General features: G+C 48.8%; 1 long non-coding RNA gene across 1 annotated transcript; it reads left to right on the top strand.

Moving 5' to 3' along the window:
* Positions 1 to 6162: 6162 nt before the first annotated feature.
* On the top strand, positions 6163 to 26946 carry LOC106032872 (uncharacterized). Its single transcript, XR_001205082.3, has 3 exons — positions 6163 to 6339; positions 22154 to 23476; positions 24285 to 26946. It is a non-coding gene; the product is annotated as an uncharacterized lncRNA (long non-coding RNA).
* The last annotated feature ends 930 nt before the right edge of the window (positions 26947 to 27876 follow it).

Raw genomic sequence — 27876 nt, 5'->3', positions numbered from 1 at the left:
TAGTGATTCTGTCTTGGATTCTTTGCCATTAATGCTGTCAAAACTATTTTGTTGCTCTGGGTGCATGGCAGATACTGAGCACTCTGACAGTTTAGGAAAAGGAAATGTCTGACTAGCTGGTGTGAAAATATCACTTATTTTCTCCAGCTGTAGGAGACTCTTTGGAGCCCAGGACAGTATATCAATTTGTTTTCTCCTTTTTCCTGGAATGAAATGTTGTCCCTGGGGCCTTTGGTTTAAGGGGAGGAGGCTGAGCATAGCCACAGGCGAGAATTAACAAATGATCATTCCTACTTTTACCAAAGCTTCTGTTTGTTACCCTTCAACAAGGGCAGCGCGGCCACGATAACGACCTTTGGAAATCTGCAGGCATCGGCGGCTTCGCCTGAGGATGGGTATTGCTGACAACAGTGTCTGAAAACAAAAGCATCGCATAAATCATAGCTTGGGTTGTTCAGAAGAGGCTGTGCCTGAATGCCAATCAAACGCTTCCTGAGGAGGATGAATGTGCTGGGGACAGGCGACGTGTTTGCACAGATTACTGGCTGAAATTGGCTGGGCTGCAGCTGCACGACTCCCTGGCGTGGTGGCAAGCTCCCAGCCCAGCTCCTGGCCCATTTGCCTGTCCTGTCCCACCGCTGCAGGGACACCAAGCCAAGAAATCTGCTGTGGCTTTCTGGGTGAGGGCATGTGGCTGGTGGGAATACCTCTGGTCACGGCAGTGGTCTCAGGGCACTGGCCCTTGCAGAACTTGTCCCTGCAGGGACTGTCTGCCCTGCAGCAATCCCACGTGAGGGGCAGTGCAGGGGCTGGGGCTCCCAGCAGGGTTTTCTCTCCCCCTTGCTTCTCCTCAGCCCTGTATGGGGTCTCCACGGGACATGGGAGCATGTGGGGTTGGTTGCCCAGAAGCTACAACACCGAGCTCTGCTCTTTTTGCTTTCACTGTCATTATTGGAGAAAAAAACATCATTTTCCCACTCCTACAGCAAATGCCTAAATCAAAGAATTCCTTTATAAAATTGCTTCTTTATTAAACCCTTTCTGCCTCCCACCTCCAGTGCCCCTGTGGCTGCCAGGGCGATCCAGGGCAGAGCGATTAAGTGCTGCGGTCAATAATTGGATGAACACGGTTTTCAATCTCCTCAGCAAGGGACTCCATTTTTCTCCAAAATAAAGCAGCCTCCCTGCCCACTCCTTCTTCCTCGCAGCTGAAGGATACGCAAGGATTTGGCATACTCCTTCCTCTCAGGGTCACGGACTCCTGGAGGATGATCTGGTCTAATCTGACCTTCATAGCACAGCCCAGCTCTGCCCCTGCTCCCAAGGTCCACGTGTGCCTCATCCGGGGCTGGACTTTGCCTATAAGCGAGTGAAGAATTGATCAGGGCACTGGGAGAAGATGGAGCTGCATTGAAAAAGGATGGGAGGTGACGGAGACAAGTTGCAGGAAGGCTCATCCCAACTGTGTGCAATGAAAAAAATCCACTACGAGGGTGGACAAGTACTGCTGGGAGGCCAAAGAGTGCAGTCCCCATCCTTGGAGAGGTTCCTGACCTGGCTGAGCAAGCCAATGCTTTCCATGAAAGCTCTCAAAAGCCAGCAGACGAGCAACATCCTGTCCCCTCTGTGGTCCTTAACTAACCCAATGTCCCCAAGACCGGGAGCTTTTTTTAGGCTGCTCTCCGTGGAGGCCTGAAATGCAGAATATTTTCACATTTCTTACATTCCTTCTTAATTTCTTGAAAACATATGTCAAAGTTTCTGTCAGGTTTTTGTACTACTTTCCATTGCTTTGGAATGCAGTAGATAAACAAACAATCAAACAAAAATTGCGAATAACTTCCATTGCAGCCCCAGCAACATTTGGCATTTGTAGCTAATCCCATGGGTTACGCTGGCAGAGCTAACCACTATTGATATGTGGCTTGCTCCCCGGCCCATGGCCCCGGAAAGCACTGTTATGTTTCTGATTTCAGTGAAATATGTAGCTAGAAGTGGCCGAAGCTCTTAGGTCTATCTCACTGCACTGTTTCAGACAATTAGAGGAGATGAGGCTTTTCCAGCAGAAACCTCTCCGCCTCTTAGCAATGTGGGAAAAACTGGCTATGAAAAAAAGATAAAAATAGAAAGATGCAGAAAGGAAGGGAAAAGTAATGAAAACTATGAAATGAAGCTTTCATTTCTGACAACATTTCTTCTTCCCATTAGCCACGGAGAAAATTTAAAATGAGGAGAATGTTTTTTTTTTTTTTTTCCCACAGGCTGATAGAAATGAGATTTTGGGAGGAAAAAGAAAAAGTAGCGGATGTGGGTTAGAGCTGGTGACAGTGTTTCTATTGCTGGACTCTGATCCTGAACATGTCAAAAAAGAGAGAGAAAATCTTGGTCGAGGTTGGAAATGCTGCTTCTGTTTCCAGAGATGGCTCTTCCTTGAAACCTCACTGCCATGCAGCACTGTGAGGCTCATGGCATGTTCTTTCAAAAGTTCATTTATAAATTTGGATTACATTCATGATGAGCTCTTCCCCTGCCAGCATCTACTGTTAACTCTGGTTGCTGTAGCTGCAATAAAGTTGCATTTATCATCCTGTTGACTGTTCCTATCTGCTCTCTGGTGTGGGTAAGCAATGCTCCTGGACCCTCCTGTGTGTCAGTGTGCCACACACCTCCCGAGTGAAAGCTCCCCAGAGCTAACAAATGTTGGTTGAACACCACTGCCAAAATTCAGCTACCTGCTGTTGACCCTTGGGTTGGGCTGAGGTTAGACAAGGCCCGATTAACACTTGCTCCGCTTCTTAATGACCACTTAAGCTCAAAGACAGAAGCTGAAAGTTGAAGGCAGCTGAATTAAGGTGCTCTGGGCCTTAGCTGATGGCTTCTGCTTATTGTCCCTCCAGAAGCGTGCTTTGGTTTGAATACCACGAGCCGCTGTCCTGGCCAGCAGCAGGAGGAAGTGGCTATGAGGCTTTGGGGAAAAGACACCAGGGTCTGAGAGCATCAGTGCCGGCGGCCCTGCCATGAAAAGAGCGCTGTGGCTCGGTGTGCTTTCAGCTTTGGTCAATGGCCTTGATTAAAGAAGGATTTTGTCTTTGATTTAGGCAGCCTTTGAACACAGTGGCTAAACATTTCCTTTCAATCAAGGGTTTCCCTTTGATTTCTCCAAGTAGTCAGCTCCCCGTGTCCCTCGGTGAGCTTTGCACTTGAATTGCTTCCCTAATAAATGTGATATTATTTTTGATGCCTGGTACGTTGTTAGCCTGGTTGTGAGAGCACGGTGCGTTGCAGTGAAAGCACTGTCTTCAGCCCATCAGGGATGTGAGGAGTGGTCCTTTTGCTCTGGTAATGGAGATTAAATAAGCCACTGCTGAACCTCCTTTCCCAAGCAGCTTTTAACTTTTTTTTTTAATTTTCCCCCCCTCTACACAAGGAAGTGTCTGCCAAAGCCCATGGCTGCTGCCTGCAGTACGCTTTTCCTTCTTATCCTCATTCAACCCTGCCAGGATCCTCTTTTCTTCATTTCTTCCTCTTTTCTGAGCTTCTGGAGGCCCCTGGCTCATAACTTCACACCTCCCTTAGCAAGAAACTTGGCTTTCCTGTGAAAAGCCAGCTGAGGTTCCCATGCTATGCTGTATTTTCCATAGGAAACGCTCAGAGATGCTACAGAAGAAGAAACCCAAGCTGAAGGCAGCCCCACAGGTGCTTGGGGCAGCTCTCCTCCAGCACTGATCTGCTTGAAGGGAGCAGCTGGTGATGGACACGCCAGAGGCAGCCGCTGATGCTGGTGCCATTTCTTCATTTTGTGCCTGCCTGACATCTGTGTCCTTTCACCAGACTGGGCACTCTTTTGGGCAGGGGCAGCCTTTCTCACCAGACCCAGGCTCTACAGTTTCTTTGATCCTGTAACTTCAGCTTCCAGCCTTACGGAGCCCTGGGACGTTTATGGACACAGAACAAAGATGCACAAATGATAATTGAAGCCTCTACACAAATGCTCAGCGCTGGTCAGGAGTGTAAGTCACAAGCAATTATCATGATGCCCGGCTTTGCATTTACAATGCTATATTGTTATAATTTAGAAGCAATATTGTGAGACTTAGAACGTCAGAATTGGTCTGGAGAGGTAAAATCCTGGAGGAAGCCTCTGGGTCCTTCAGAAGACAGCGTGCCGTATCGCCCCTTTAGCGCCCAGGCCCGGCACTGCAGAGCAGCTCTGCTCCTTCAGCCCAGTGCCTCTTGGCTTCAGAAGAAGGCTGGAAGATGTGAACCACCTCAAAGGAGCCTGTTGGCGAATGCCATTATTCTGAAGGGGCTTAAGAACCATTTGTGGCTTCTAAGCTGTGATTCATGATCATCTGGGCCTGGTTTGTGATCTCTGAATGCTTTTGACTGGTGACTCTGTTGCAATTTCCCCGGGGCGCTGCTGGAGCATGCTGCTTCTTGCCTCTCTCCGGACTTCAAAACATTCAAGTCCTTGACAAAATTAAATCCTAGCCCTCTTGTGAGGACGCGGGCAGCTTTCTGCTGCGCAGATCCCACCCTGTCTGGGAAGTGTAGGCACCAAGCTCAGTGTTGCCCACCCCATTTCTCAGTTTGCTTGGTGTGCGCACTGTCTGCCCGAGCTGCTGCACCCGATCCCTCACTCTTTCTCCAGCCTACACACAGGATTGCTCCCAACCCAGCCCCGACGAGCGGTGTTGGATGGGCTGTAAGGCAGCACAGCACACGTCCGTGTGTCCTGCTGCCCGAGGCTTGCAGAGGCGCCTCGGCGCATGCAATGCGGTGTGTGCACCTCGAGGTCAGCTGTGGTGAGCCACCGCCACGGGGCGGTGTCACCCCATGTCACAGCTGTGTCCCTTCCCTTTGTGTCAGCAGGCAAGAGCTGGCCTGTGTCACTGCAGTCACAGGAAAGACCAAGACGAGACATGGAAGATGTATTGTTTGCATGAGATGTGAGGAGCTGCAGATTCTGCTCCCAGCAGCTCCAGATGGACACGGGCAGATGCTCTACAACCCATCACATGAGGGACACGCTGTCCTGCTCTCTAGAGCCTCTGGGAGATATGCAGATATCTGTGGTTTCTCTCCCACCACCTCCAGTCCCACAATAACAGTGAAGCAGAATTTGTGGTGAGCACAAAATAACCAGAAGCAGAGCTCCTGCCCGGGACTTGTCCTTGTGCCCAGGCATGTTGTCCCCTTCATTCCCACACACGCGCTTCTTTTTGCATTGATGCGAGCATCCCTCTGGGTGTTATGTCACATCACCCCCTGGGGCATCAGTGCCCTCTCCCTCTGTCCTGCATGGGACCTGGGAGCCTCCAGCTCCTCCCAAACCACGTGGAGCCTGGCCTGGGATGACAAATCCAGCTGGGGGTCCCTGGCTCCTGCTTGGGCGCGATGCAGGGACCCCTCAGCTCGGCAGGTGGTGGGATGGGAGCCTAATAGGAGCCCTGGCAGAGCAAGGAAGGCTTGTCACCAGAGGGGTGTCTTCATCAGGGTGCAGGTCACGATTCCGCTCCATAGGGAGGAAGTTTAAATAAAAGATGTGGTGCCTTCCCCCAGGCCGGAAGGACAACAGCTGCTAAACGCTGTTAATGTTAAAAGCCCTCAATTAGGAGGACCGCTGAGGGACAGCACAGGAAGCTAGAAATAACTAAAATAACTACTGCAAGGCACTGCCACGAGGGGTGACACCCCTTTCTGCCTGCACCCCAAGGTGCAGGAAGGATTTGATCTGCTCCCTCCTTGCAAAACGTCCCCGCACACCCAGGCCAGGCTGTCACCTGGTCCTGCGGGCATGGCAAACTACGGGGAATTTGGCTTCGCATCCAAATGCTCTGCTTTTTCCCATAGATGCTACGAGACTTTTTTTTTTTTTTTAAACACATAAAGACAACCAATTTTTCTCCTTGGAAATAAAAAGCCTCTGACATCACCTGCTGCTTATCTTGCTGCAGTGACATGTAGTTTCTTTCCAAGCCTAAAGAGCACAGCCCTGACTCCAATAGGGGCTTAATTGCTTTCAATCCTGTTAATTGAATTTTGCTCTCCTGTGCCACTTAGCACTGACTGAAGGAGGGAAACAGGAAAAAGAAAAAAAGAAAAAAAAAAAAAAAAGAAAAGAAATCTGGGAAACAAGCTCAGCTGGCCCAAGGGACATGGCTCCTGCAGACATTATAAATGCATGTGCCCCTGAGCAGGGGGCTGCTTGAGCTGGGTAGGTAGTGTTGCAGGTTGTGTTGGGAAGTGTCTTGGGCGCTACACTAGAAAGAAGCGGCTCCTTCTGTGACTTCTGGGCTTTGAGGAATCTATGGGCTGAATACTAGGTCTGAAATTAAGGTAAATTCCAGGTAATTATGAGATTTGGGGTGGTAGGGGACTGCCTGTGCTCTCAGGGGTGGTCCTGCTTGTGTACGGCTCTGATCTCTGGTGGTATCCTTGGTTTCAAACCCCAGTGTTTTGGGGAGCTGGTAAGGTAACTTTAGAAGAGGTGGCTCTCTCCAGGGTGGGCCTCTTGCAGATGGCTTGGAGGAACAAGCTCCTCCACCAGCAGTGTGTCTGCATCTGCCTTGCTCGTGGACAGGCAGGTTTCTGGTGCGTGCCAGGTTTTGGAGGAGCCCTGCTGTGCTAACACCTGCACTGGCATCTGTGCTTGCTCACGTCTCCTGCAGCATGAGGGAGTGACCTCTCTAGAAGTCAGTTGGCTATTCCTGGTTGTGCTGGCACCGTTTGCTGTGAGGATGGGAGTTTGAGAGGGAGCTTCCTGGGCCATGCGTTCCCTTCCCTTTTCACAAAGGGGCTGTGTGAAATCTCTGTGGTGTTGGGGGCTTCTGTTCCCCCTCAGAGAAGTGCAGAGAGTGGCTGCAGTCTCCGTCTATGAGACGGCTGGGTAACAGTGGCAAGGTCTGGCTGCTGTTGTCTTGATTTCTGGAGCGAGATCTGCATGTTAACGAAATCCGTGGGCATCCCTCCCACGCAGCCAGGGCAGCGCGGTGCTGCTGTGCCGCATGCAGGCGGACCAGGGGCGCATCGGGAGGTGCTGCTCCTGCGGGAGCGCTCCCTGCTTGTTAGCTCTGGCCCTCTGCGTGCTCCCGGGAGCTGCTGTGATCGTCCCCAGGCTGCGGAAGCAGCAGCCGGGTGTGTTTAGGGGAGTGCTGCCAAATAACAGCACGGCGAGGTCTCGTAGCAAAGATCATGTAAGCCTAAATCAGAGATCTGAGGTGAGTCAGAGGTTTAATTTAATTAAGTCTAAAATTAGAGCAGAGCCTCTGTAAGGGGAAGGCAGGGCGGAGGAAGTAAGATTTGGGGGTATGTTTGTAAGTGAGGATTGGGGAGTATAGGCTTGTGCTGTTTATACAGACTGATGGCAGTGTCCCGTGGGCTTTAATATATTTAATAAGCACGTTTTGAGCACAAATTAGTGTGCACAGCTGAGTACTGCCATTTGCTGTATAACTCTGGCTAGTCAATTAATTTATAGTTTTGCTTCCACATGTGAACGATGCTCTCTTGTCTTTTGTCTTTTCTCTCTTTATAGTTTCTGTGGAAAAGAATATTGCCTTTCAACATGTGCATATTATCCAGTACCTGGCACAATGGCACTAGGGCTTGTAGTGACTGCTGCAGTGTAAATAATCAGTAATAATGGTAGTTCATACACAAAGAATGTGCCAACACTATTATTTCTGAAGATTTTCCCTTTTTAACTTTTTTGTAAACCAGCTTAAATATCTGTCCTCACGAATCATTTGGCCTCTTTCACTTCTTAAAGCAAATGTTAATGGATGTTGGTCAAGGGTGTTGGTAGGATGTGACCTAAGGATCTTGTTGGCCAGTTAGTGAAAAAGCAAGCTTGGGCTTGAAAATGGCTTAGGAAATGTATTTTTGGGGAGGATCATATTTAACTGAGAAGAGCAGGTTGAAGGTTAATAAGTTTGGGAACATGATTAAGAATCCACCCACATTAAGAAACTTCTTGTGGTGAATGTCAGGAACCTTCCTGGTCCCTGAGGGCTCTGGACTGCTGCTGGTGGCTTTGTCTGGGGATTTGATTCTCGTTTGGGCCATGCTGCACATGCTGCCTGGAGGAGTTCATAGGGACTTTGTGGGGATGTTGCATCACTACAGGGTTAAGCTAAGTACTGCAGCCATTACCTAGGGCATCTTGGGTTCTTGCACGCTATGCATTTGCAATGTCAAATGTACAATCCAATTGTGGTGCATGAACAGAATGGGGTTATCTTGTTGCCCAGTGTTCTTGAGCAGCTTGGGTTCCTCTCTATGCCCCAGAATGTTGGGAGAGGTTCAAAAGGGGAATAGATGATGGAAATGTTCAAGAAAGATATGCAACAAAGGTTAACAGCTGGGAAACATCCAGGGAGGAAGATGAGATCACACTCAAATTGTTGCTTGCTGCTTCCTAGGGCAGGTATCTGTTGTCTTCTCCCCTCCCTGAAGTTTTCCCCTTCCTGAAGAATGATCTCGGTATATGGCATCAAATCCCATGCTATGCTGATGGCCTTGCCAGATGGCATGTGGTCCACAGCTCAGTGCCTGTCCTGTACACTTGCATGGAAAGAGGTAATGGCCCAAGGAGCTGCCAAGAATATTATACAGAGGTACTGCTGCTTTGGGGTTTTGAATAGCACGTGAGGTTTAATTGTGTGGATGGGCCTCGCTGGGAAAGCTTCTAGCAAAAAGCTTTGCTGATGTGTTGGCAAGTGGAGGCCATGCAGATGCTTTGACTGTTGGATGAACTCGTTATATGGACTAACATGTGCCAAGGAGATCAGAGGAGTCCTGCTGAGGTCCGAGCGAGGAAGGAAGCTTGATGCACACAGAATGGCCTGTGGCTGTGTCAGGGTTGGGATTATCTGGTCTAGGTCAGCCTGCCAAGCAACAGTGAGGTGCAAGAATCTGGCTTTTATTGCTGTATGAAAAGGGGATCAGGAGTTGTGCATCATTATATTGGCCCAAGGGGAGGTTGGGGAAGTGTGTGGGTTACTCACCTTGTAGGAACAGCTGAATTTGGGCTGTGCCTCTGTCCCTGATGTCAGCTACAGTGGGTTCCTAGGAAATAAGGGATGATGTGGGTTGGATTTAACATGTTTCTACCTAGGGCCTGTTGCAACAGGGCTCGCAAGACATGCATGACAGCAGTGGCCTGGATGGTGCAGGCAGTGCAGGGGTATGGCAGTGACTCCAAATCCTGGGCTGCTTGGCAGCAAACACTGCACCCATCCTGCTGGGAGGGCTGGGCCGGGCCAGGGTGTCAGCAGGTGGCACTGTCTGCTGCGAGCAAGCCCTGGGCTGTGTCTGCACCCAGGGGTGCTCCTGCAGGACTGGGGGCAGCCGCAGCTCTGGCTGGTGCAGATGTGACACCCTGCAGAGGTGGGTGAATCTGGCTGCAAAGCTGTTGCTGTGGCTGTAGGTCTGTGCTTAGCAATGCCTTTAAAGCACATTATATATGCTGGTTTTAACAGGTATTCAGAGTGATTCTTGACACTAAGTAAAGCATTCCCTTGGGATGGTATTGTATCTGTGATACAAGGAAGGTTTCTACCCCCGCTGCCTCTAAGAACTGCATTTAGAGAATTGTTCCTTCTGCCTGAAATTCTCCTGCTGCTTCGGTGAGATGCTGGAATAATTTCAGCTATTGATCTGGTGTTGCTGTGCATTGTTTAAAGGCTGCCCCTTTCCATCCTAAAGGCTTTGGGATCCCTACATCTTTACAGCATTTAGCGAGTAATTTGGGACCTTAGGATGAATGGTAATGAATAATTGCCGGCAGTCAGTGCTAGGCCACAGCCACTGGAAATGATGAGAAAAATGAACTGACGCTTCCTTGTAAGCCCTGCAATTGTGGGCTCTCGCCACTGGCAGAGCGGCGGAGGAGCCGGAGTCCTGCTCCGGGTCAGTGGTGTTGCAAAAGCAGAGTGACTTTCACTGCATGCTGCGGGGAGCCCTGGAGATGGAGGTTGCTGCTTGAGTGAAAGGGAGCTGGGATAAGCAACCTCCCAGCCCTGCTGGCTCTGACATGGGTGAGCAGGGGCACTGCCATGGCTCAGGCAGGTCCTTCAGGGAGGGTTGTTACATCCCTGATATAACTGTGTTCTCTGACGGTGGGCCCTGGTGGGCATCCCCTCCTTGCGCAGGCATGCACCCTGATTTCCCTCTCCCCAGCCCCTGTCACACAGAGCCATTAGGGACCTGGATGTTTACTCCCCTCATGAGCATCCACCTGTATGGGATCTCTGCCCACCACCTGCAGGGGGAGGGGGGAGTGCTGCCTATGTCAGGGCTTTCATGTAGGCTTCAACACCGAAATACTTCAGGTGACAATGTTTTTTTGGTTGTTAACACCTTGGAGGTGTGTGATGGACCTGGTGGATGTGGGTGCTGCTTGCTGGCAGCACTTGATTGCATCCTGACTGATGCAGAGGATGGCTCTGAGGGGGAGCATCACTCCTGGTGACACGTGTCCCACCCTGGGAGAGCTGACACCGCACCGGTGTGACATGTCCTGATTTCCTGCAGTCTTCCAGTTGGAGGCTGGCTGCCCTTCCAGCGCTCTGTCCTCAGCAACAACTGCAAAGATTGTGAGGTCCCCTAAACCAAACTGTCTGAGCTGGAGAAAATCATTTGGGAGGGAATAAATGCAATTTTTGAGCATAGGAAGAGCTGGGATGTTCTGCCCCAATTCTCAGCAAACGCTGAGCACTGCCAGCAGCTCATGGCACGCTCTGTCCAGTGTCAGTCATGGCAAAGCTTGTCCCCATGCTCTGGATCCATCCCCGCTGGCCTATGCTTTTTATTGCAAAATGCAGAACTTTTCACCAGCCTGTTAAAAACACTCATTGCCTGTGTGTCCCTGGTTTGCCAGCTGGTCCCAGGTGTTCTGAAGTGGTGGCCAGCTCTGTGCCACTTGTCTTGGATCGTTTTCCTTCCAGGTTCGTTGATGAACAGAAGGTGCTCAAGAAGCCAACTCATATGGGGCATAGACGAAAACAAAGGTGCTCGGTGACAGCCCTGCTTAGCCTCTCATGACTGTTGCTGTAGCGTTTCCACCAGGCCAGGTGCACGCGTTCATCTGAGGGCCAGAGCCTGGGGCTGGGAGCTGAGCCGCAGTCACTGGGAGTCAGCTGGGATGGCCTTGGGAGAGGCTCTGAACTCTCTCCTTCTCACTGATGGGGAAATGGATAAAAATAAAGATGCTCACCTCCCTCTGAGGGTGGTGAGAGGATTAATTGGTTAATGTTTGTGAAGTGCTTTGAAGCTGAAATAGGTTAGGTGAGTGCTAACCAAGATTGCAACAGCTAGATGTGTCATGTGGAGGTAAAGGCTGTGCTGAGAAGGCATTGTGAGCCTTAAAACTTCTGTTGTTCAGATGTCAGGTGCTTCCCATGTTCAGAAGCAGTCAAACACAAGGATTAGAGGGATCTGAATGGCAATTGCAACACCAAGACCTTTCCCTTCTCATTAAGTCCCAGGCTAACCTGCCCCTGGCTCGCAGGGATGGGCCGTGGCGCTGCAGCCCCGTGGTGAGGGGCAGCAGGACTCTCGCTGCAGTGCTGGCACTGCCCTGTCCTCCCTGTCCTTGGGCCAGGGCTGCGTGGGCAAGAAGGGCCAGCATGTTTTGTGATGAGTGAAATCGAGTTCCGGGTTCAAGGCAGGGGAAACTGGAACTGGAGTGGGGCAGGGGTTGAGCAATGTGGGCTCCCTCCCGGGGAGGAGCGTGAGAACCGGTGTACCCAAAGCAAGAATGTGTTTGGAGACCTGGGTAAGCCCTGGCGGGTGGGGGCGGTGGTGCTGGAGCTGTGCTTAGCCTGGGTGTGTGTCCACCCACTGGTGGTTGCTCAACAAGCTGAAGGAGGCGGTGGCGATGTTTGCTTGGTGCTTGCTGGGGCTGAGCCTGGCCAGGAGCCCCAGCCATGGTGCGATGTCCCGTTCCCAGTGAGGGGGAACTGGGACTCTGGGTTGGGGGCAGAGCGCTCCGGGGGGCTGTGTGTCAGCCCTCGGGATGAGCCCTCCCTGTGTGGTGTGGCATTGTCACGTACCCAGGGCATCCACACTGGGAGAAGGGGGTCAAACTGCATTTTTCTTCTGGGGAGGACAGGGTGAGACTTCATCCTGCAGGATGGGGGAGCAGTGACAGAAGCCAGCAGCAGACCTGGCTGTTGACACCTATGTTGAATGAGACTGAAGACTTGAGGCTTTCCTTCTGGAAGGATGGCGCATGCGGGGGTGGGCCAGCATTTATCTGCTATTGCTTGTGGGCCATGCTGTCTAGTTTCCGTGGCACAAAGCTGCTGGGTGACTGCTCAATGTAGGACAGCATAAGTCTGGCCTCCATCATCCCAGTTCTCCATGGTTTGTAGTGCCTGGTCCTTGTGCTTTTGTCCCTCTGGTGATGTAGGGAGAATTGGAGATGGTGCTAGTCTCTGGGGGATTTGGGTAGCAATGGGGCAGGGGACTGCCTGAGCCTGGCTTCAAGGCAGCAGCAGGAGCTGCTCAGAGCTGCGCCTGCCTGCTGGGTGGGTTGTGCCCTTGTCTGTGTGGGTTCAGCAAGGGCAGAGGGGTTTGTCCTGGTCTCTCTTGGGCTTAGCGCATGGGGTTCTTGTTCTCTGCACCTCATGGGACTGGCTTTCCTGGGTCTGCAGCCAGCACGTGGGACAGGGCGAGTGCTGGGACGGGTGAAACTGTGGGACTCTGGGTGTTTGGGACAAACCAAGGGGAGACCAGCCATGGAGCCACCCAGCTGTGGCAGCCCGGAGCTGAGCAGCAGCCCTGCGGTTACCTGGGCTGCCCGGCCTTCCTGGAGCGGGCTGGGGCTCGGCACGCAGATCAAAGGGCCTTGCGTGGGAGAAGATAAGCAGCCAGTCTGGGAAGGGGGAGGTCGGGCTGGCCAGGTGGAGCCAGGAGGAGGCTGCCAGTGTCTTTCACTTTCATTGACCTCTCCTGCAAACCCGAGCCAAGAGGTGGCACTGCAGCTGGTGCCGTGGGCCTTGCAGCGAGCCTGCTGCCAGCCCCGTCCGGCCTTGCAGAGCAGGTGGGACTGCTCCTCCGCCTGCACCCGCTGCTCCATGGTTCCCCATGCCTGCTCTGCACCACTCCTTCCCCCTGGGAAGGATCCAGCTGCTGTTGCAGACTGTCATCCAAATGCCTCTAAATGGGGGAAAGCCTGGGGACTTGTTTTACAAGGGTCAAACAGATGTAAATAGCTTTTCTACAAAGATTTCTGCTCCGCTTCCCTCATCCCAAAGGCTGTAGCAGCCCCGGAGGAGGCTTCTTTTTTGCTTCGGTTACTGTACCCTGCTGAGGACTCAGCCCACACAGCCAGTTTTGGGCTCTCCAAGGCTTCTTCAAAAAATCAGCCAAATGTTGTTTGTTTTATGGACACCCTCATAATGCATATGGGTTTCCCAAGGAACAGCCAAAGTGCTGAGGGGGGGGGGGTGGGGAGGGAGGGGAACCAAGGAACTCTTCATCTGGGTTGACTCATGCTTGATGCTTTGGATGGATTTGTTATTCATCATGTACCCATTACTGCCTGGGGCCTGCTTAGCTCCATGCTCAAAAACTTTTTTTTTTTCTTAAACCACATCACTGCAGTGCTGCTGAGCACTTGTTTGCAGTTGCCGTGAGTGCCTTTACTCTAAAGCTCTTGGAGGCAGGAGATAACTAACTTATTTCTTCCTTTCTACAGAAAATGGTTTTGTTCCTGGACAAATCTATTCCACACAGGCAGTGTAAACCTCCTGCCCAGCAGCAAAGCTGCAGTACCAAGCTAAATGGCATGCAGATACGGTGCTCTCATTTGTGGGTCTTTGTAGCTACTGCTGCAAGCAGAGGTAACAGCAGGGGAAGGCAATTTTGCCTGCAAGTGTTGACCTGAGCACCAGTTGGATGGAGGGTGATTAAAAGAGTAAAGCTCATCTTGTTTGAAATTGCCTATGGAATGACAACTCTGTTTTAGTGCTGTTGTCTTCTATGAATGTGTGCTCACCTGTGTGGGCAGGTTGTGCTCCTTCTGCCACCCAGAGACCCATCTTTGCTGGAGGTCCGTGGTGCCAGCAAGAGCAATGCCGTCAGTGTTGCTCTGAAACTAGCAGTGCTGTTGGGCAATTCCTTTATGCCTGCTTAGAGAAAGTCACCAGAATTGCTTCTGGGGCTTGATTTCTGGTGCCAGTAAGCTCTGCAGAAGCAAAATCCAGCAGTGGTGCTAGGCCTGGGAGAGGTAGGTCTGCTCCTGGGAAGCAGTGACGGCTGATCTGCTGTTGTGCACCCGAAATATTAGCATTATAATTTCTGGGCTGGTAATTCCCGTCACTGAAAGCTCACTGTTACAGAAATCGTGTCCAGTGAAAAGGGACAAACCCATCTCTACTGCATCAGGGTGAAACAGCTGTGCAAAGCAAACTCTCCCAGACCTCAGTGCTGGTGTCACAGACCTCCGCAGCAGAAGTGTGTGGGGCTGGGGAGCTGGTGGGGGACAGTGGAATGAACCCCAGGCTCAGCTCAAGGGAAGGTTGTGTCTTACCCTAACTACTGACTCATTCTGTGGCCAATGGCAAATTTTGCCTTTCTTCATAGTTCAGCTGATAGAGGACACTACTTGTGTCAGCCTCTCCAGGCTACAGGAAAAACTACTCAGTTGGTGTAAAGCCCCTAGGAGGTGTTGGCCAAACTGTTCCCTAAATGGCAGGTGTGCCCTAATGGAAGGGCAGCACCTGGGGCTCTGGGTGAGATTTAAGTCAGAGGTGGAAAGCTGATGAGAGAGCACCTCCCCAGACAGCCGTTATTGCGGGAGGGATAGCTTAATTCCAGTTAGGTCCTAAAGCAGAAGTCAGTGCAGTAAGGCACTGCAAAACCATGCTCGTGGGGGGAGATCTTGAGCTCAGACAGTTGTCTGCTGACAAGGGACAGGTTGCTTATTTTCTTGTCACTCCATTGCTTATATCCTCTGCTTGCTGAGTATGCCCTGTCATTTATGATGCAAGTGACCTGATTTGAATAGTCTAGTTAAATCTTGGAGCTATGCTGATGAAAGACATCACAAGAATCTGACCGTGCAAAGCATCTTTTCACTTAGGTTCACTTGATCTGGTAAATGCCGAGGCCAGAAGTGAAAAATGAAACTCATAGAGAAGTCAAGTTCACAGATGTCCTGGAGTTATTCTAGCATCTGGAGAGCTGTTCTTTATTCAGATCAGGGGGACTCACTTTCCCACATCTCTTCAGTTTCTTCTTTGGTTTTTTTTTGATGCTTTTGAGAGCTGTGTTTAGTCTTGCTTATTAATCCTGTTTGCTGCAGTGATGCCACAAGGAGCCACTGCCGCTGGCATGAAGAGCTTTCAGTCTAATTTGAAACACGATGTAACAAGGGAACACAACCCAGAGTGGTAGGCAGAGGGTGTAATGAGATCCCAGGTCTGATAGCCTGCGTGTTGCACAACATGGTGTGTTTGAGCGCCTTGTTTGCAAACTTTGGATGCCTTTTCTAAATTTTAGGGAATAATATCAACCTGAAGGTTAAGAGCAATACGAAAAGAGTAAGAGTGTTTTGGTTTCAACTGGCCCTGAACTATTAATTTGCCTCTATTTTTGGAGATAGAGAAGTGCAGCAGAAGAAATTTTTTTTAGATCTAGGGCACAAAGAGTTCAAGAGCGGTGCTTGTGGGAGAAATTACCAAAAGGAGCTTCCAAGGCTGCCAGTGTTGCCGAAGTAGAGTAGTATGATGCAGAATGAAGCAAAAGTAGCCAAGGCAAGAGGCTGCAGCTCTGGGAAACTTTAAAGGTGAGGAGGGCAGCACACTGGTTTTAATGAGAACACAGGGAGTTATTAAAGGAAGGATGAGGAATAAGCAAGGATGGATCTCATCAGCTGCTTTTAAAATGTAGGACGTGGGAAAACTGGGGGGAAAGTGTTGGCATGCATCCCAGGCTGCACTGATTTATTTTTAAGCAAGGAATCTATCATTATGAGATGCAAAGACTTAGAGCAGCTGTTCTCAGTACAGGGATGTGAAAGTCCTTGGGCATCCTGGGAGTGAAGTGAAAGTGGATCTTTCGTCTCACTCTTTATTCCTCCACAGTAAAAGTTGATGAGTCCCTCCCTGTCGAAAGTGAAGTGCCAAATATTTCCCTTTGATTTATTCCTTTTACAACTAGCTTCCCTCTGCCCTTGCGGCTTGTTCTGGTTGAAAACGTCTGCAGTTGCCATAGTTCTGGGGATTTGGCAATGGTGGCGTGACTCATGAGGTTCAACCTTGTCAGCTCAGGGCAGCCAGCCAGCAAGAAGGCCCTCGTTAGCTCGGAGTCAGGAAGTAGGGGTTGCTTCAGGAGCTGTTGTGCTCTTGAAGGGTGGCTTTGGGCTCCCCCCTTCAACCTGTAAAACAGGTGTGAGTGGAATCACAGCAGGAGGGGACGCAGAGAGCTCCCTGCTGGGGAAGACAAGGCCCAAGTCTACCAGCAGAGACCACCTAGGCCATACCTGATGGGTTCTGGGGTTGGATCCTCATATCTCTTTCCAGCCTTGGCACAAGATTGTGGTTGGAGCTCAGGTGAAAGCAGAGCGTGTGGTACTGGCAGGTGGCTGAGAGAAGGTGCTGGGCCCCAGCTGCGGGCTCTGCTCTGGCTCCCAGTCCAGCAGTATCTTGCCTGGATGCTGGGTTCAGTTCTCCCAGACACCAGGCTAAGAGATTATTTCTACCATGCATAAAAAGATTGCAGGGTTTGGCATCTGCTTTGAGGCTTTTGCTGGCAGGCTTAGTAAAGAGGCTTAGGACTGCTCAACCCAGGGAAGTAAATCTGCTGCATCTCTTCTCAGATAATGGAGAGCAGGCTTCAAAGGAGGAGGAAAACCTTTGCTTTGTAGCCTGCGTACGTGTTTGGTCTCGCTGGTCCTCAACCCTTGTCTCTTTGCACTGGTGTAACAGTGGAGAAAAGAAATAGAAACTGATATGTCTAGGAATAGATCCAGTGGGTGGGACACCTCCAGTGCTGGCTGGGGGAGGCTCCCCAAAGAGTGGGGATGTCTATCTCCTCCTGGGCTGCGGGCTGCCGAGGGGCAGGGCTGCGGCACTGCACTCACCTGCATCGCACGCGGCTGCCTGAGGGGGATTTTTATGGAGCAATCATGGTAATTAGCAAGCACAAGTTTTTCCACGTACCAAACATTGTCGAGGGCAGTCATTCAGCCCCGTGCTTGTTATTGCAGTGAGTGTTGGGCAGGAGTGTCCTGGGAATTTGTCACATCCCAAGGAGGGGGGGGGGGGAGCCCATCAAAGTGTCCTCGACTTGCTGATGTTGGCTTGCCACCCTGAAACAAAGGGCTGATGAAATAGCATTAGCCAAGCTGGTCGCTAATGAGGGCAGAACATCTGGAGCCAGGATTTGTTTATACTTCTTTGTTTTGTCATTGTTAGGGAGGCAGAAGAGGAAGTGTCACTCAGAATATAAATCGTGACATTCAAACAAAGGGCTGACATCTGGGTGTGATTTTGGACTTCATGTGTGCAGGATCTCCTGAGGTTTAAGCCCAAAATTTTAGCCCAAGATGTTGGCAGTCCATCCTGTTTTCAGAAGGTTTGGTGTCACTTCAGGACGGGGACTAAGGAGCCGTCCCGACCTCCAGGCTGGAGCTGGAATGTGCTGAGACCTGGGAACGTCCATATCAACTCAGACGCTGCAGCAGCTGGGGACAGCAAACCCCAAACCTGGGTGCTGGTCTGGCCATGGCTGGTTGTGGATGTTGAGGGGAATAAACAGGGCAAGCACAAAGCAATTCTTCCTGTGATAAAGCTTCCTGTGGCTTGGGGACTCACCAGCCAGCGGCTGCATCTCCATCATCATCATGCTTAATAGCCGCTGATGGACCAGTCCATGAGTTTAATTGACTTTTGACTCCCTTGATGTGTTTGGCATCCACAACATCCTGAGGCAATGAGTTCCACAATGCAATTAGATTGTATGGGAAGGGGGAAAAAAACTTCCTTTTGTTTGTTTAAACCTACTATATGATAATTTCATTTGGTATCATTTGATTTGAGTGCTATGAGTAATCTCGAACATCTCCTGTTCATTTTCTCTGGGCATTCCTTATTTTAGACTCATACTCCTATTCTCTTTGTAGCCTGCCTTCCACTATAGGTGTTCTGGTGAGTTTAGTCCTTTTCTGGGCAAAAGCCCTTCCTACCTCTGTTCCTCTGGGTGGCCAGGGCAGGGGCTTTCTGCAGCTTCCTACAGCCCTGCTGTGCCATTGGGAGAAGGAGGAGGGTGGCCCTGTGGCCACAAATGTGTAGAATCTGGGCAGACCCAGCAGTCATTATTATGATAGTAATAATTTGTTTTCTTTTCTCCCTCTTACTGGTTCCAATCAGGTGCTAAATCTTTCTGGTTGCTGAACTCTGACCTGATGTCTACTTGTGGCCTTACCTACCTACAATGTCTCCAAGATACACCCCTGAGAGAGCTATAACAGGCAGCTAGAGTACAGCTAGCTAATTTCCCCATCTACATCTTTCAATACTGAAATTCATCTGCCATTTTCTTGTCCAGCCACTGTGTCATAAGTGACTTACGCTTTTCTCTTGGGTGATTTGGAGCTTTGAAATTTTCTGAATCATTCCATTTGTCCCCTTGCTAATCCCCTTTTCCAAGTCATTTATAATAACTCGAGCTGCAGAGATTCCTGTTGGGTCCCACCTCCAATGGGACAGCTGTCCTGTCATTACTGCTTTCTTTTTTAACCACTTAACTCAAAGAAGCTTCTTCTTTACTCTATGGTACCTTAGTTTCCTAAAAAGCCTTTAGAGGACGGATCTCAAGTTTGGATTAGAAGTAAAAGTTAATTGTGTCAAGCAATGCCATTGTCCGTGCTTGGTGGAACTCTCATGTATGGCAAGACAGGACTTTCCTCCCCAAAACCTGTCATGAGTCTTCCCTGGTCTGTCCTTTCTCTGTCCTTACTGCGTTATTCTATTTGTATGAGCATTCCTCCCTTTACTGCAAAAGCGCGGTGCAGAGCTTGGGCTGGATGATAATTTTTTGAGTTCCTTCAGTGCTGCTGGAGGACTTAGTCCCTGCCTGTGACCCTGTGTTAATGGGATTTATCCATTTATTGTGAATAAAAAAGTTAATTTAGCTTTTCTGCTATGGTGTTATCTTCCTTGGAGGCTCCCTTAGCCCTCTGATCATGGACACTCAAATTTGTTTTGTTATTAGTGCCTGTGACTTGAAAAATTCTGCTCAGAATACTTGTGGTATATTTTGGCACAGCAGAAGGTTTTATATTTTAGATTGTTTTTATTTCCATTATTTGGACAGTACTTCTCCTTAGCCTTGTCTTACTGCTGTTTGTACCACTTTCTGCTAAGCACACTAACTTTTTTAGAAAAAAATCGTTAGGAGATACGTGTTTACACTAAACATTTCTTCAAATGGTCATCTTGCCTCTGGGGCATGTTTTTTCCCTATTGACTCTTCCTTTCTAACTCACTTTAAACAAGTGTCCGTATTTTTAGGCAGCTTCCTGTTTTCAAGTGAAGCTTACAATAACAGGGTTGCAAGGCGGCTTCAGGATTGTTGGTTTTAAGCATGTCACCAGTGGCTCTTTGCTTCTTGAAATCCAAAGTACTGGTGCTCCTGGGCGCTGCTCAGAACATGCTGTAGAAGTGACTTAATGCTTCAGAGGTCACTAGTTGCTGCTGGAGAAGCAGTAGCTTCCTCTCTCAAACTTGGATGTCTTTCTGTCCTGTTACTTACACCATCTGTATGGGAAGATGGATATCTTCCACTGCTTGTGCTTGCATCCTGATATTTCCATCACAGCCTCATTCATCTTAAGTTTCATGGTCATTGCCCTGTTCTGGATGAGTGGATGGAGTAACCTTAATATTATAATGTCCAGGCATGGGACTGCAATCCTAGGGACTCTGACGCTTGTTGATACAGTTAACTTTGTTGAGCTCTTTGATCAGCTCTCCTTAATGTACAGCTCAGCTCCTCCACCTGCCCAGCCTACTCCCATTCCTGTATAATTTGTTGCCACTCATTACCATGTCCCGCTGCTTATCTTCCTTCCACCAGATTTCTAAGGTGCTGGTTATGTTAATAGTCCCATCTGAAATCAGGGCACTGCTGTTCACTCATCTTGCTTTTAGACCCTTGGCACTGGGATAGAAATGCGTACATGGTGTTGTCTTATTCTGTTCTCTGGCTCTGCATGCCTGAGAGGGCTGTTGTCTGCTGGGGCTGCAGTCTGCTCTTTCCTCCCTGACTGTTTTTGGCAACTCTCCTATCCTTTTATTCAAGGATGCAAAATTTTCATGACTTCTCCACTGGAGACTGCGTTTTCCCAAACCACATGTCTTGTCAAACTCTTGGCTCTCCTACAATATTTAGTTTAAAAGACCTCCTTTATGTGCCAGCAGCCTTGATCTATTTTCATTTGGATTTAATATTTAGATCCTTGCTGCATGATCTGTGCCTATTCAAGCCTGTCCTCAAGGTACTATTTCCTGAACCTTGTGATGTCTCTGGATTTTTCCACAGGGCACTGGAAGGAGCATTTCTGAGCATGTAACTGAGTTGGTCCTGGCCTTTAGCCTGCTAGCTACCAGCTAAATCTTGCCTTCAAGATTGTTCTCCTCCTCCATCCTGTGTTGGTGGAGACCATGTGGACCACACCACGAGTTCTTCCCCAGCTCACTGAGTAGGGGGCAGTCCAGATGTGAGACCACCCTCTTAGCATTTAGCAGGCAAGTGATGTTCTGCTCCTCAGCTGTTTCTATTGCAATAGCCTTTCTCATCCTTTTCACTGAATTCCTCATCTTCAGAGGGATGTTCTTAGCACAACAGAATGGATCTCCTTCCTCCAGGCAGTTTTGGAACTGCTGGTCTAAATAAGTTCTTCCCAGCCTCCTTAAAGGTGTCACTGCTGTGTCGTACTCCCGGCAAGCCCCTAGCCTAATCGCTCTTGTTACAAGGCATGGCACTTTGCCATTGAGGTCTGTGGGCTTCCTTCACAATGTACAGACCTGTGTGACCTGCCCATGGCCAGCCATAACGTGTGCGCCTTGCTGTTCAGCTGTGCGAGTCTAACAGCTCAAATCCGCAGCACGGGTCCTCTGCTCAGCCCTTGAGATACCATTAGGAGGGACTGAATGGAATGATCTGAAAAGGGTCTTTGAACACCCTTTAAACAGACTGAATAAATTATTCACAGGAATAGTATTGTGATCAGATGTAAATACTTGGACATTTTTATTTTGATAAGCTTTTGGCACTTTTCTCAAGGCTGTTGCTTTTTGGGAGGTCCTACAAACATCCAGCATGAAGCTACAGAGATGTCTTTGCTGCTGGGCAAAATGTGGTTGCTTGTCCTGTTACTCAGAAGCAAGGTGAATTCATGTTCTGTCACTTAGTGATTCAAACACCCCCCCCTCCATTCCCGCTGCATGTGCAGGATCCCTTGAGCAGAATTTGCTGTGAGTTCTGGGCAACTCCACTATTCATAATCTACAGAAAGCTGAAAAGTACCCCAAATGCAATGAAGGCGTTAATTCTGACAGCGCTTTGAATGTTAGTGATTTGCTATTTAAACTACATATCAGTCTGGAATATTATGGTTTTGTGAAATGTGAAGTATAGAAAGATCGAGAATGAAGAAAAAAACACTTTATTTGACCTAAAATTATTTTATCCCTTTAAGTTTATTTTTTCCCCTGGAATTGACAGTGAACAGTGTGTGTACTAACACCGTTATAACTATGATGCAATGTATACCTGTTTAGTTAGGAGAAAATATTACAACAAAAATTCCCCAGGTCTCTTAGTAAGTGAGAGACTTATTTGTTTATTAATTAAATCTCTAGCCTGAAGATATGCTAATTATCTTAGATGTCAGCCTAATCTCTAGGAGAGCATCTTCAAAAGCATGTGGAAAAAAGCCCAGGGCATTTGGATATGGTACTTCTCAATTTTATTTTGTCTTACCTTAAAAACAAATAATAAATTCCAGTTAACTGCTTTCTTTTGGAAGCCTGGTGATGGATGCAGATCTTAGAGTGGGATTTAAACCAGTTAACTGTAGCCAGAGAATTGCTTTGAGTTAATTCTTGTTTCAGTGATTTTTTTAAACCTTTTGTTTCAGCTTGTGGTTTCTTATGGATCTCTCCAGGGAAGGTGAAATTCCATAAAAATTCTTACTGAGCATACTGTTAAGCAGCTGATGGGAAATGCTTTTCTTTGCCTTTCACAAACCTTGTAGCAGTAGTCCGGAGACTTGTGAATTCGAGGCAGAAAGCCACTGGATAATATTGTATTAGTAAAACATTTGGACTAGACTGAAAATTTGCAGGTGATGCAGGATGCCCTGGACTGCTGCTCTTCTGCACAAACCCAACACCGTTAAATGGTAACCCCTCGTTGCCAGCCTGACTTCACCTAGGTGCAGCTTCCAGACTTGGATCCTTTATTCCTCTGCCAGACCGAGGAGCCCATTAGCTGTGACAGGCCAATCAACCATTTCCTAATTGATCTAGTGATGTGGTTACTAGTGACGACAGGCAGATGAACTTGATGACCCAGGAGGTTCTTTCCACTTCTGCGCTCCATGGAGGTAGTGCAGTGTTTGATGCCAGGGTGAATCACGGGTGTATCTGTCCTACATCTTTGGAAGCAGGCTCCATGGCATTGCCGACAATGGTGATTAACAAGGCAAAGCATGTTCCCTAAAGCCAGTACACCAGGCAAAACAGCCGAACATGTAGGGCAATGAATACAAGAAAATAGCTTTTGGATGCAGTTGTCTGCAGCATCTGGTACTGAGTCAGTCTGCAGCAAGTGATGGGTGGACAGCTTCTGGAGAGACAAGGACTTGCTCAGGCATGGACCACCAGCATCAGCTGGGTGGTGTGAATGGGCTGCAGAAGGACAAGCAGCAGCAGAAACCATGTAAACATGTAAAAATCTGCAGAAGGGAGAGAAAGGAAAAGGGCTCTAAAAATGCAGGAGACTTACCTTGTTACAAGCAGAGATTTCGAAAAACGAAAGGGGGATTCCTGAGGTAGCAGATCATTTGCTGATCCCTGTTTTTGTCCAGCAGTGATGTCTCCTTTTTGGCTCGTGCTGTGTGAGAAGTGCAGCAATGTGTGTACAGATGTACTCAAGTGAAATACCTCATCTGTGGCATCCTTTGTCCCATGCATTGTTCCTACAGAAGGTGCAAATGCAAGAATTATACGAACTGACTAAATCCTATTTGGAAGACTCCATTTCTGCAGCCTAAATGTTGGATCATGGCTTTATTTTCAGCTGGGAAACGAATGGGAAATGGAAGCCCAGTCCTGGAAGGGACCACAGGCTCAGATCCCAGCAGTCTGCCAGCAAAGACAATGTTGCTGTTGGTCTCTCACCAACATGGACAAACACTTGGAGCACACTCAACCAAGACACCAGATGTTTTAGAACAAAGGTGAGTGCCCACGGGAGCTTGGCTCCATGGTTGGATAGTGCCTGTATGATGTTTTATGGGTGTAGCCCTTCTGCCAAGCACCGACTGGTAAAGAACAGGGCTAGGTCATGTTCCAGATGTTCCTAGAACAACCTTGAAATAGCATCGATTTGGGTCTTTCCCTGGGCTTGTTTCAGCTGTGGGGTGCTGTTGGTGTTTGCCATGTGCTGCTCCCAGTAGCCGGTTTGCCGATCGATCCCCGCTGGTGAACATGCTGCTTCCACTGCTGTCATTAGGCGTTCGTTAACCTCTCTGCTCCTCCACCAGACTGGTGACCTGGTTGCAATGGGATGCTTATTAAGTTGGATATGGGTACACAGGCTACTGTGTTGAGTGGAATGGTGTTATTAAACACAAGGGAAAAGCCACAGGTAGTTAAAGGTAATCAGGTAAACCTCAGGGCTTCTGTGGTGAGTACACTCCTGCTGCAGGTATAACAGAACTGTGTGTGGATGAGTGCCCGTGGAAAAGAGGTGGTTTATAACTTTCCCTTGGGGAAAGTGGTTGGGTTAAATGCATGAAGTGCACGTGCTTGAAAAGTTGACAAAAGGACTATGATTTTCCAGTGGTTAGGAGAGTGCTTCAGACCACCAAATAAGATGAAAAAGCCTGAAAGACCCAGAAATTCTGTAGGAAAAGTTCTTTCCCCATCTTTCATGGAGTAAATGGGAGCTCAGAGAAACATGGAACAAAAAAGAGCCAACAGCACAGGTATGGTCCCTTGTGATGTGGAGAAGGAAGATGGCTTATTTCCTTCTCTGTCTTCCAGAAGAGAAGCTGGAGGGGAAAAAGAATAACAAGACTGCCATGGCAATCAGCAGTGTCTTCTTGAGATGTTGTCTTCTTGAGATGTTGGAAGGTGCCTGTAGCACAGCAGATGACCAGTTGGTGAGCGTCTCGCACTCCTGCTGGGAGGTGTGATCCATGTCTATGCCAGGGGAGTCCAGAGGCAACCTTCACCAGACCTGCAGGGTGGGCAGTACCTGGAGTGTCCTGTGTATGGTGTGCCCCAGCTCACTGGCCACACGGACAGCTTGCTGGGATGTCTCATTAACGTGTATGTGGCTCAGGACAAGCTCTGTACTCAGCACAAACAGAACTGCTGGTGTCTGGCCAGAAGGGTTGTGTAGAAAAGTTCTGGCTATCAGACACAAAGGAGGGCTTTGCTGTGGAATGTCAATGCCAGAAGTTTCATGTCTGCATGTTTGGGAAGTTATGCTAGCTGGAAATGCTCAGTGTCTTAGTACAGTTGCTAGAAAGGGCCTGGCAAACACTCCCAACAGAAAACGGTTTATTTGTTCAGTAGCGAGCATATTAGCTGGGAATCAGGTACCAGCTTGCAAGGAATTTGGCTGCAAACTCTGCTCTGGAGTATTTGACCAGAGTGCAGAGGAGCAGACTGTAGGGTATGAACACCCACATGAAACCCAGGTTTTGGCACGTGAATACACAGCTGAACAGAGAGGATGGAATAAAGATTTCTTTGTGTTAGACCTAATGTGATTCCTAAAAATCCTGATGCATTTCTGGTGCTTCCCCTCTTCCCTGAAGTATCAAGGATTGTGCCATCAGCCTTCATAAGGATGAACTATTTCTTTAGCAACCAGATGTGATTGAAAGTAATGGTGCTATTTGACAACATGCCTCCCTTTCCAGCTGTGTTCAAACCTTTATTAAACCATTATGTATCTCACAGAGGAACAAGTTTCATCTTACCCAGGTACTGCCACACCATCACAGGTTGGGGAAATGTTGCATGGTGTCTGAAATGCAACCCATGGGTGCCTTGAAGATGTCTTACACCTCTTAATTTCAAAACAGGGTTTTCCACGAAATGCAAATCTTTGTGCAATTTGTGTGCTTTCACCTAAATTGGGAGAATATGAAATAAAAACAAGATTATGGAAGATCCATAGTTCTCATGGGTACACTTCACTTCTTCAGATGTGGCTATGTTTTTTTATAGAAAAAATGATAGCTTTCTATGGAGAACTTTCAAGCAGTTATAGTCACAAACCACAGCATCAGGTACATCTAGTAGTGCCACTATTGTCTTCCCTATTCTTAGTCTTTCATGTGCATGGAAATGCCATATTCTCAATTACCTTTTTCCAGGGAAAGAAACCGGGGGCCTTCCTGCAGGTTTCCCCAGAGGAACGACTAGCGTTGTGATGGATCACGTGCATGGCTAAAAGTAGTGGCACTGGCATATGGTGGAGCTCAGAGTTTCATGCTGCAATTAGCAGAGTGGGGTGTGGTGATACTATAATCTGAGAGCAACCAACACCCACACAGGGCATGTTTTGGCCTCCTGCTGTTGCTGTGCTGATGGGTACTGGCACTTAGGCCACCACGCCCTGTGGCCAATTCCAACATTATAGAGCCTTTGCCGCTCATAAAACATAAATAGTAATTTTCTTGAGAGAAAAACACCATGTTCTTGTCCCTCCTTGTTCAGGTGGGGATGGCTGGTGACGAGGGTTGCTGGAGGACATCGAAGAGCCTGGTCCTCTCTGGAGGGCAGGTTATTGATACCCCTCAGTGGAGCAGCACTTATAGGGCCCAGCTGGCAGCATGGGAGGGGGCAATGTTACTCAAATGGGTTATTTCACATTGCATAATCCTTTGTGTGCTGTTCTTGTGGGCTTGCTGCTGCTCTTCTTACTGTCCACAGGAAACTAATCTCAGGATGGATTTTTCTTCCTCTGTTGAAATTCTGCTGTTTCAGCAGCCCACTGACAGTCATTGTCTTTTATTTCCATGTGTGAGCTGAAGCCAGAATCAGAAACATTCTACTTTGTCTCCAAACAATGGGGCTGTGATTTTTTCGCATGATGACTTCGTCTTTTCAGCCGGTGTGCTGTGCTTCGCTTCTAGCTATGGCCCATGGCTGGTGCTCAGCAGAAGCTGGAAAATACCCACAATGAATCCAGGCAGTTATGCAACGCTGCACATGAAGTAAAATTCCTTTTTAACCCCTGCAGGCGATCAGTTTACGCCCTGAATGATGAGATTTTGATTACCTTTATCTAAGCTACAAATACTGTTAGCAGCCACAAAATCAGCTAGCTCTGGTAGGGCCCATCAAAGTGCGGATCTTGGTGGCCTTCCGAGCCTGCAAATCCTTTGCAGCTCCATGGGATGTCAGGGTGGGAAGTCCTTTCACAGTGCAGATGTTATTTGCTGAGGCCTTGTAGATCAAAACCCAGCTCCCACCACTTCCAGCACTGCAACTTTTAATGAGCGAATGCTGTCCTGGAAAGCGTTGACATCAGGATCGGCAGGCTGCTTCCCCCGAGCTGGCAGGGGGAGCTTGTTGCTTCTATGCTGGATCTCCCCTGAATACAGGGGCTGGTTCCAGCATCCTGTTGCCCCAGCCCCACATGGTATTGCTTATAGCTCAGGGAGCAGCTTTGCTCTCTCAGGGAGCCCACTTCCCAGGGCAGCTTCATTCTTTTGTGAACAAAAGCTGTTGAGCTGTGGGGAGGCTCCTGGCTGGAAGGTGGGACCTTTCCGTGGGCCAGACTGAGACTGCTGCCTGAATCAAGGCTGGATAGCATGTTAGATGCTCCTAGATGCATCTCTCCCTTGGTTTTCTGTCATATTTTGCATCAAGAAAGATAAATATTAAAGGCATCCAAGCCAGCAATAAGGCAGAACTCCTTGTACCTTCAGCCTGGTAGGAGGGGAGAATTGATTAACTGGTAGGTTTTCAGGGCCAGGCGAGATCAATAGGACCAGTCAGCCCAGCATGCTGTGCAAATCAGACCATAGATCATACTAGCGATTCCCACACCAAGCCTGTCTGAGAGATAGCATTGTTGTTTTGACTGGTGGGAGGATCTCTCACACCACAGGGATGAATACCAGTATAAGACCAGAGATGAATAGTCTGAAATAGGTGTGACCCAGAGGATAATGTGGCCTCCTGCATCTTAATATACCCATCTGTGAAATGCAAATAATAACAGGGGAACCTTGTAGGGATTCATTAGTGCTTTGAAGATGGCATGTGTTACACGCTGTTATTGTGATCTTCCAAAGTTAGCCTCATCCCTGCCTTTCAGACATACACCTCTCACAGTTGCTCACTTCCTGATTCATTTCCCCCTCCTCCCCAGCATCATCAAGCCAAGTCAGCAGTGGCAGAGGCCTGTTCAGAAGAGTCAGCCACATGTCATGGTGGCTCATGGCCTAAGAAGGATTGCAAAGGCAAGGCTGGCTCGAGCACAGAGTGCTGGAAGTTGCTGTGATTGTACTGCAGATGTGACGTGGGGACCTGGTGTGTGTCACGACCTTTCCACGCTGGAGTTTGTGCAGATGACATGTAAGAGTCCATAACCAAAGATGCTTTTTGCGAT

Source organism: Anser cygnoides, chromosome 14 (genome assembly GCF_040182565.1).
Source record: "Anser cygnoides isolate HZ-2024a breed goose chromosome 14, Taihu_goose_T2T_genome, whole genome shotgun sequence".
NCBI lineage: Eukaryota > Metazoa > Chordata > Aves > Anseriformes > Anatidae > Anser > Anser cygnoides.
Note: the sequence above shows the minus strand (reverse complement) of the source record. Positions and strands in the feature narration are given on the sequence as shown.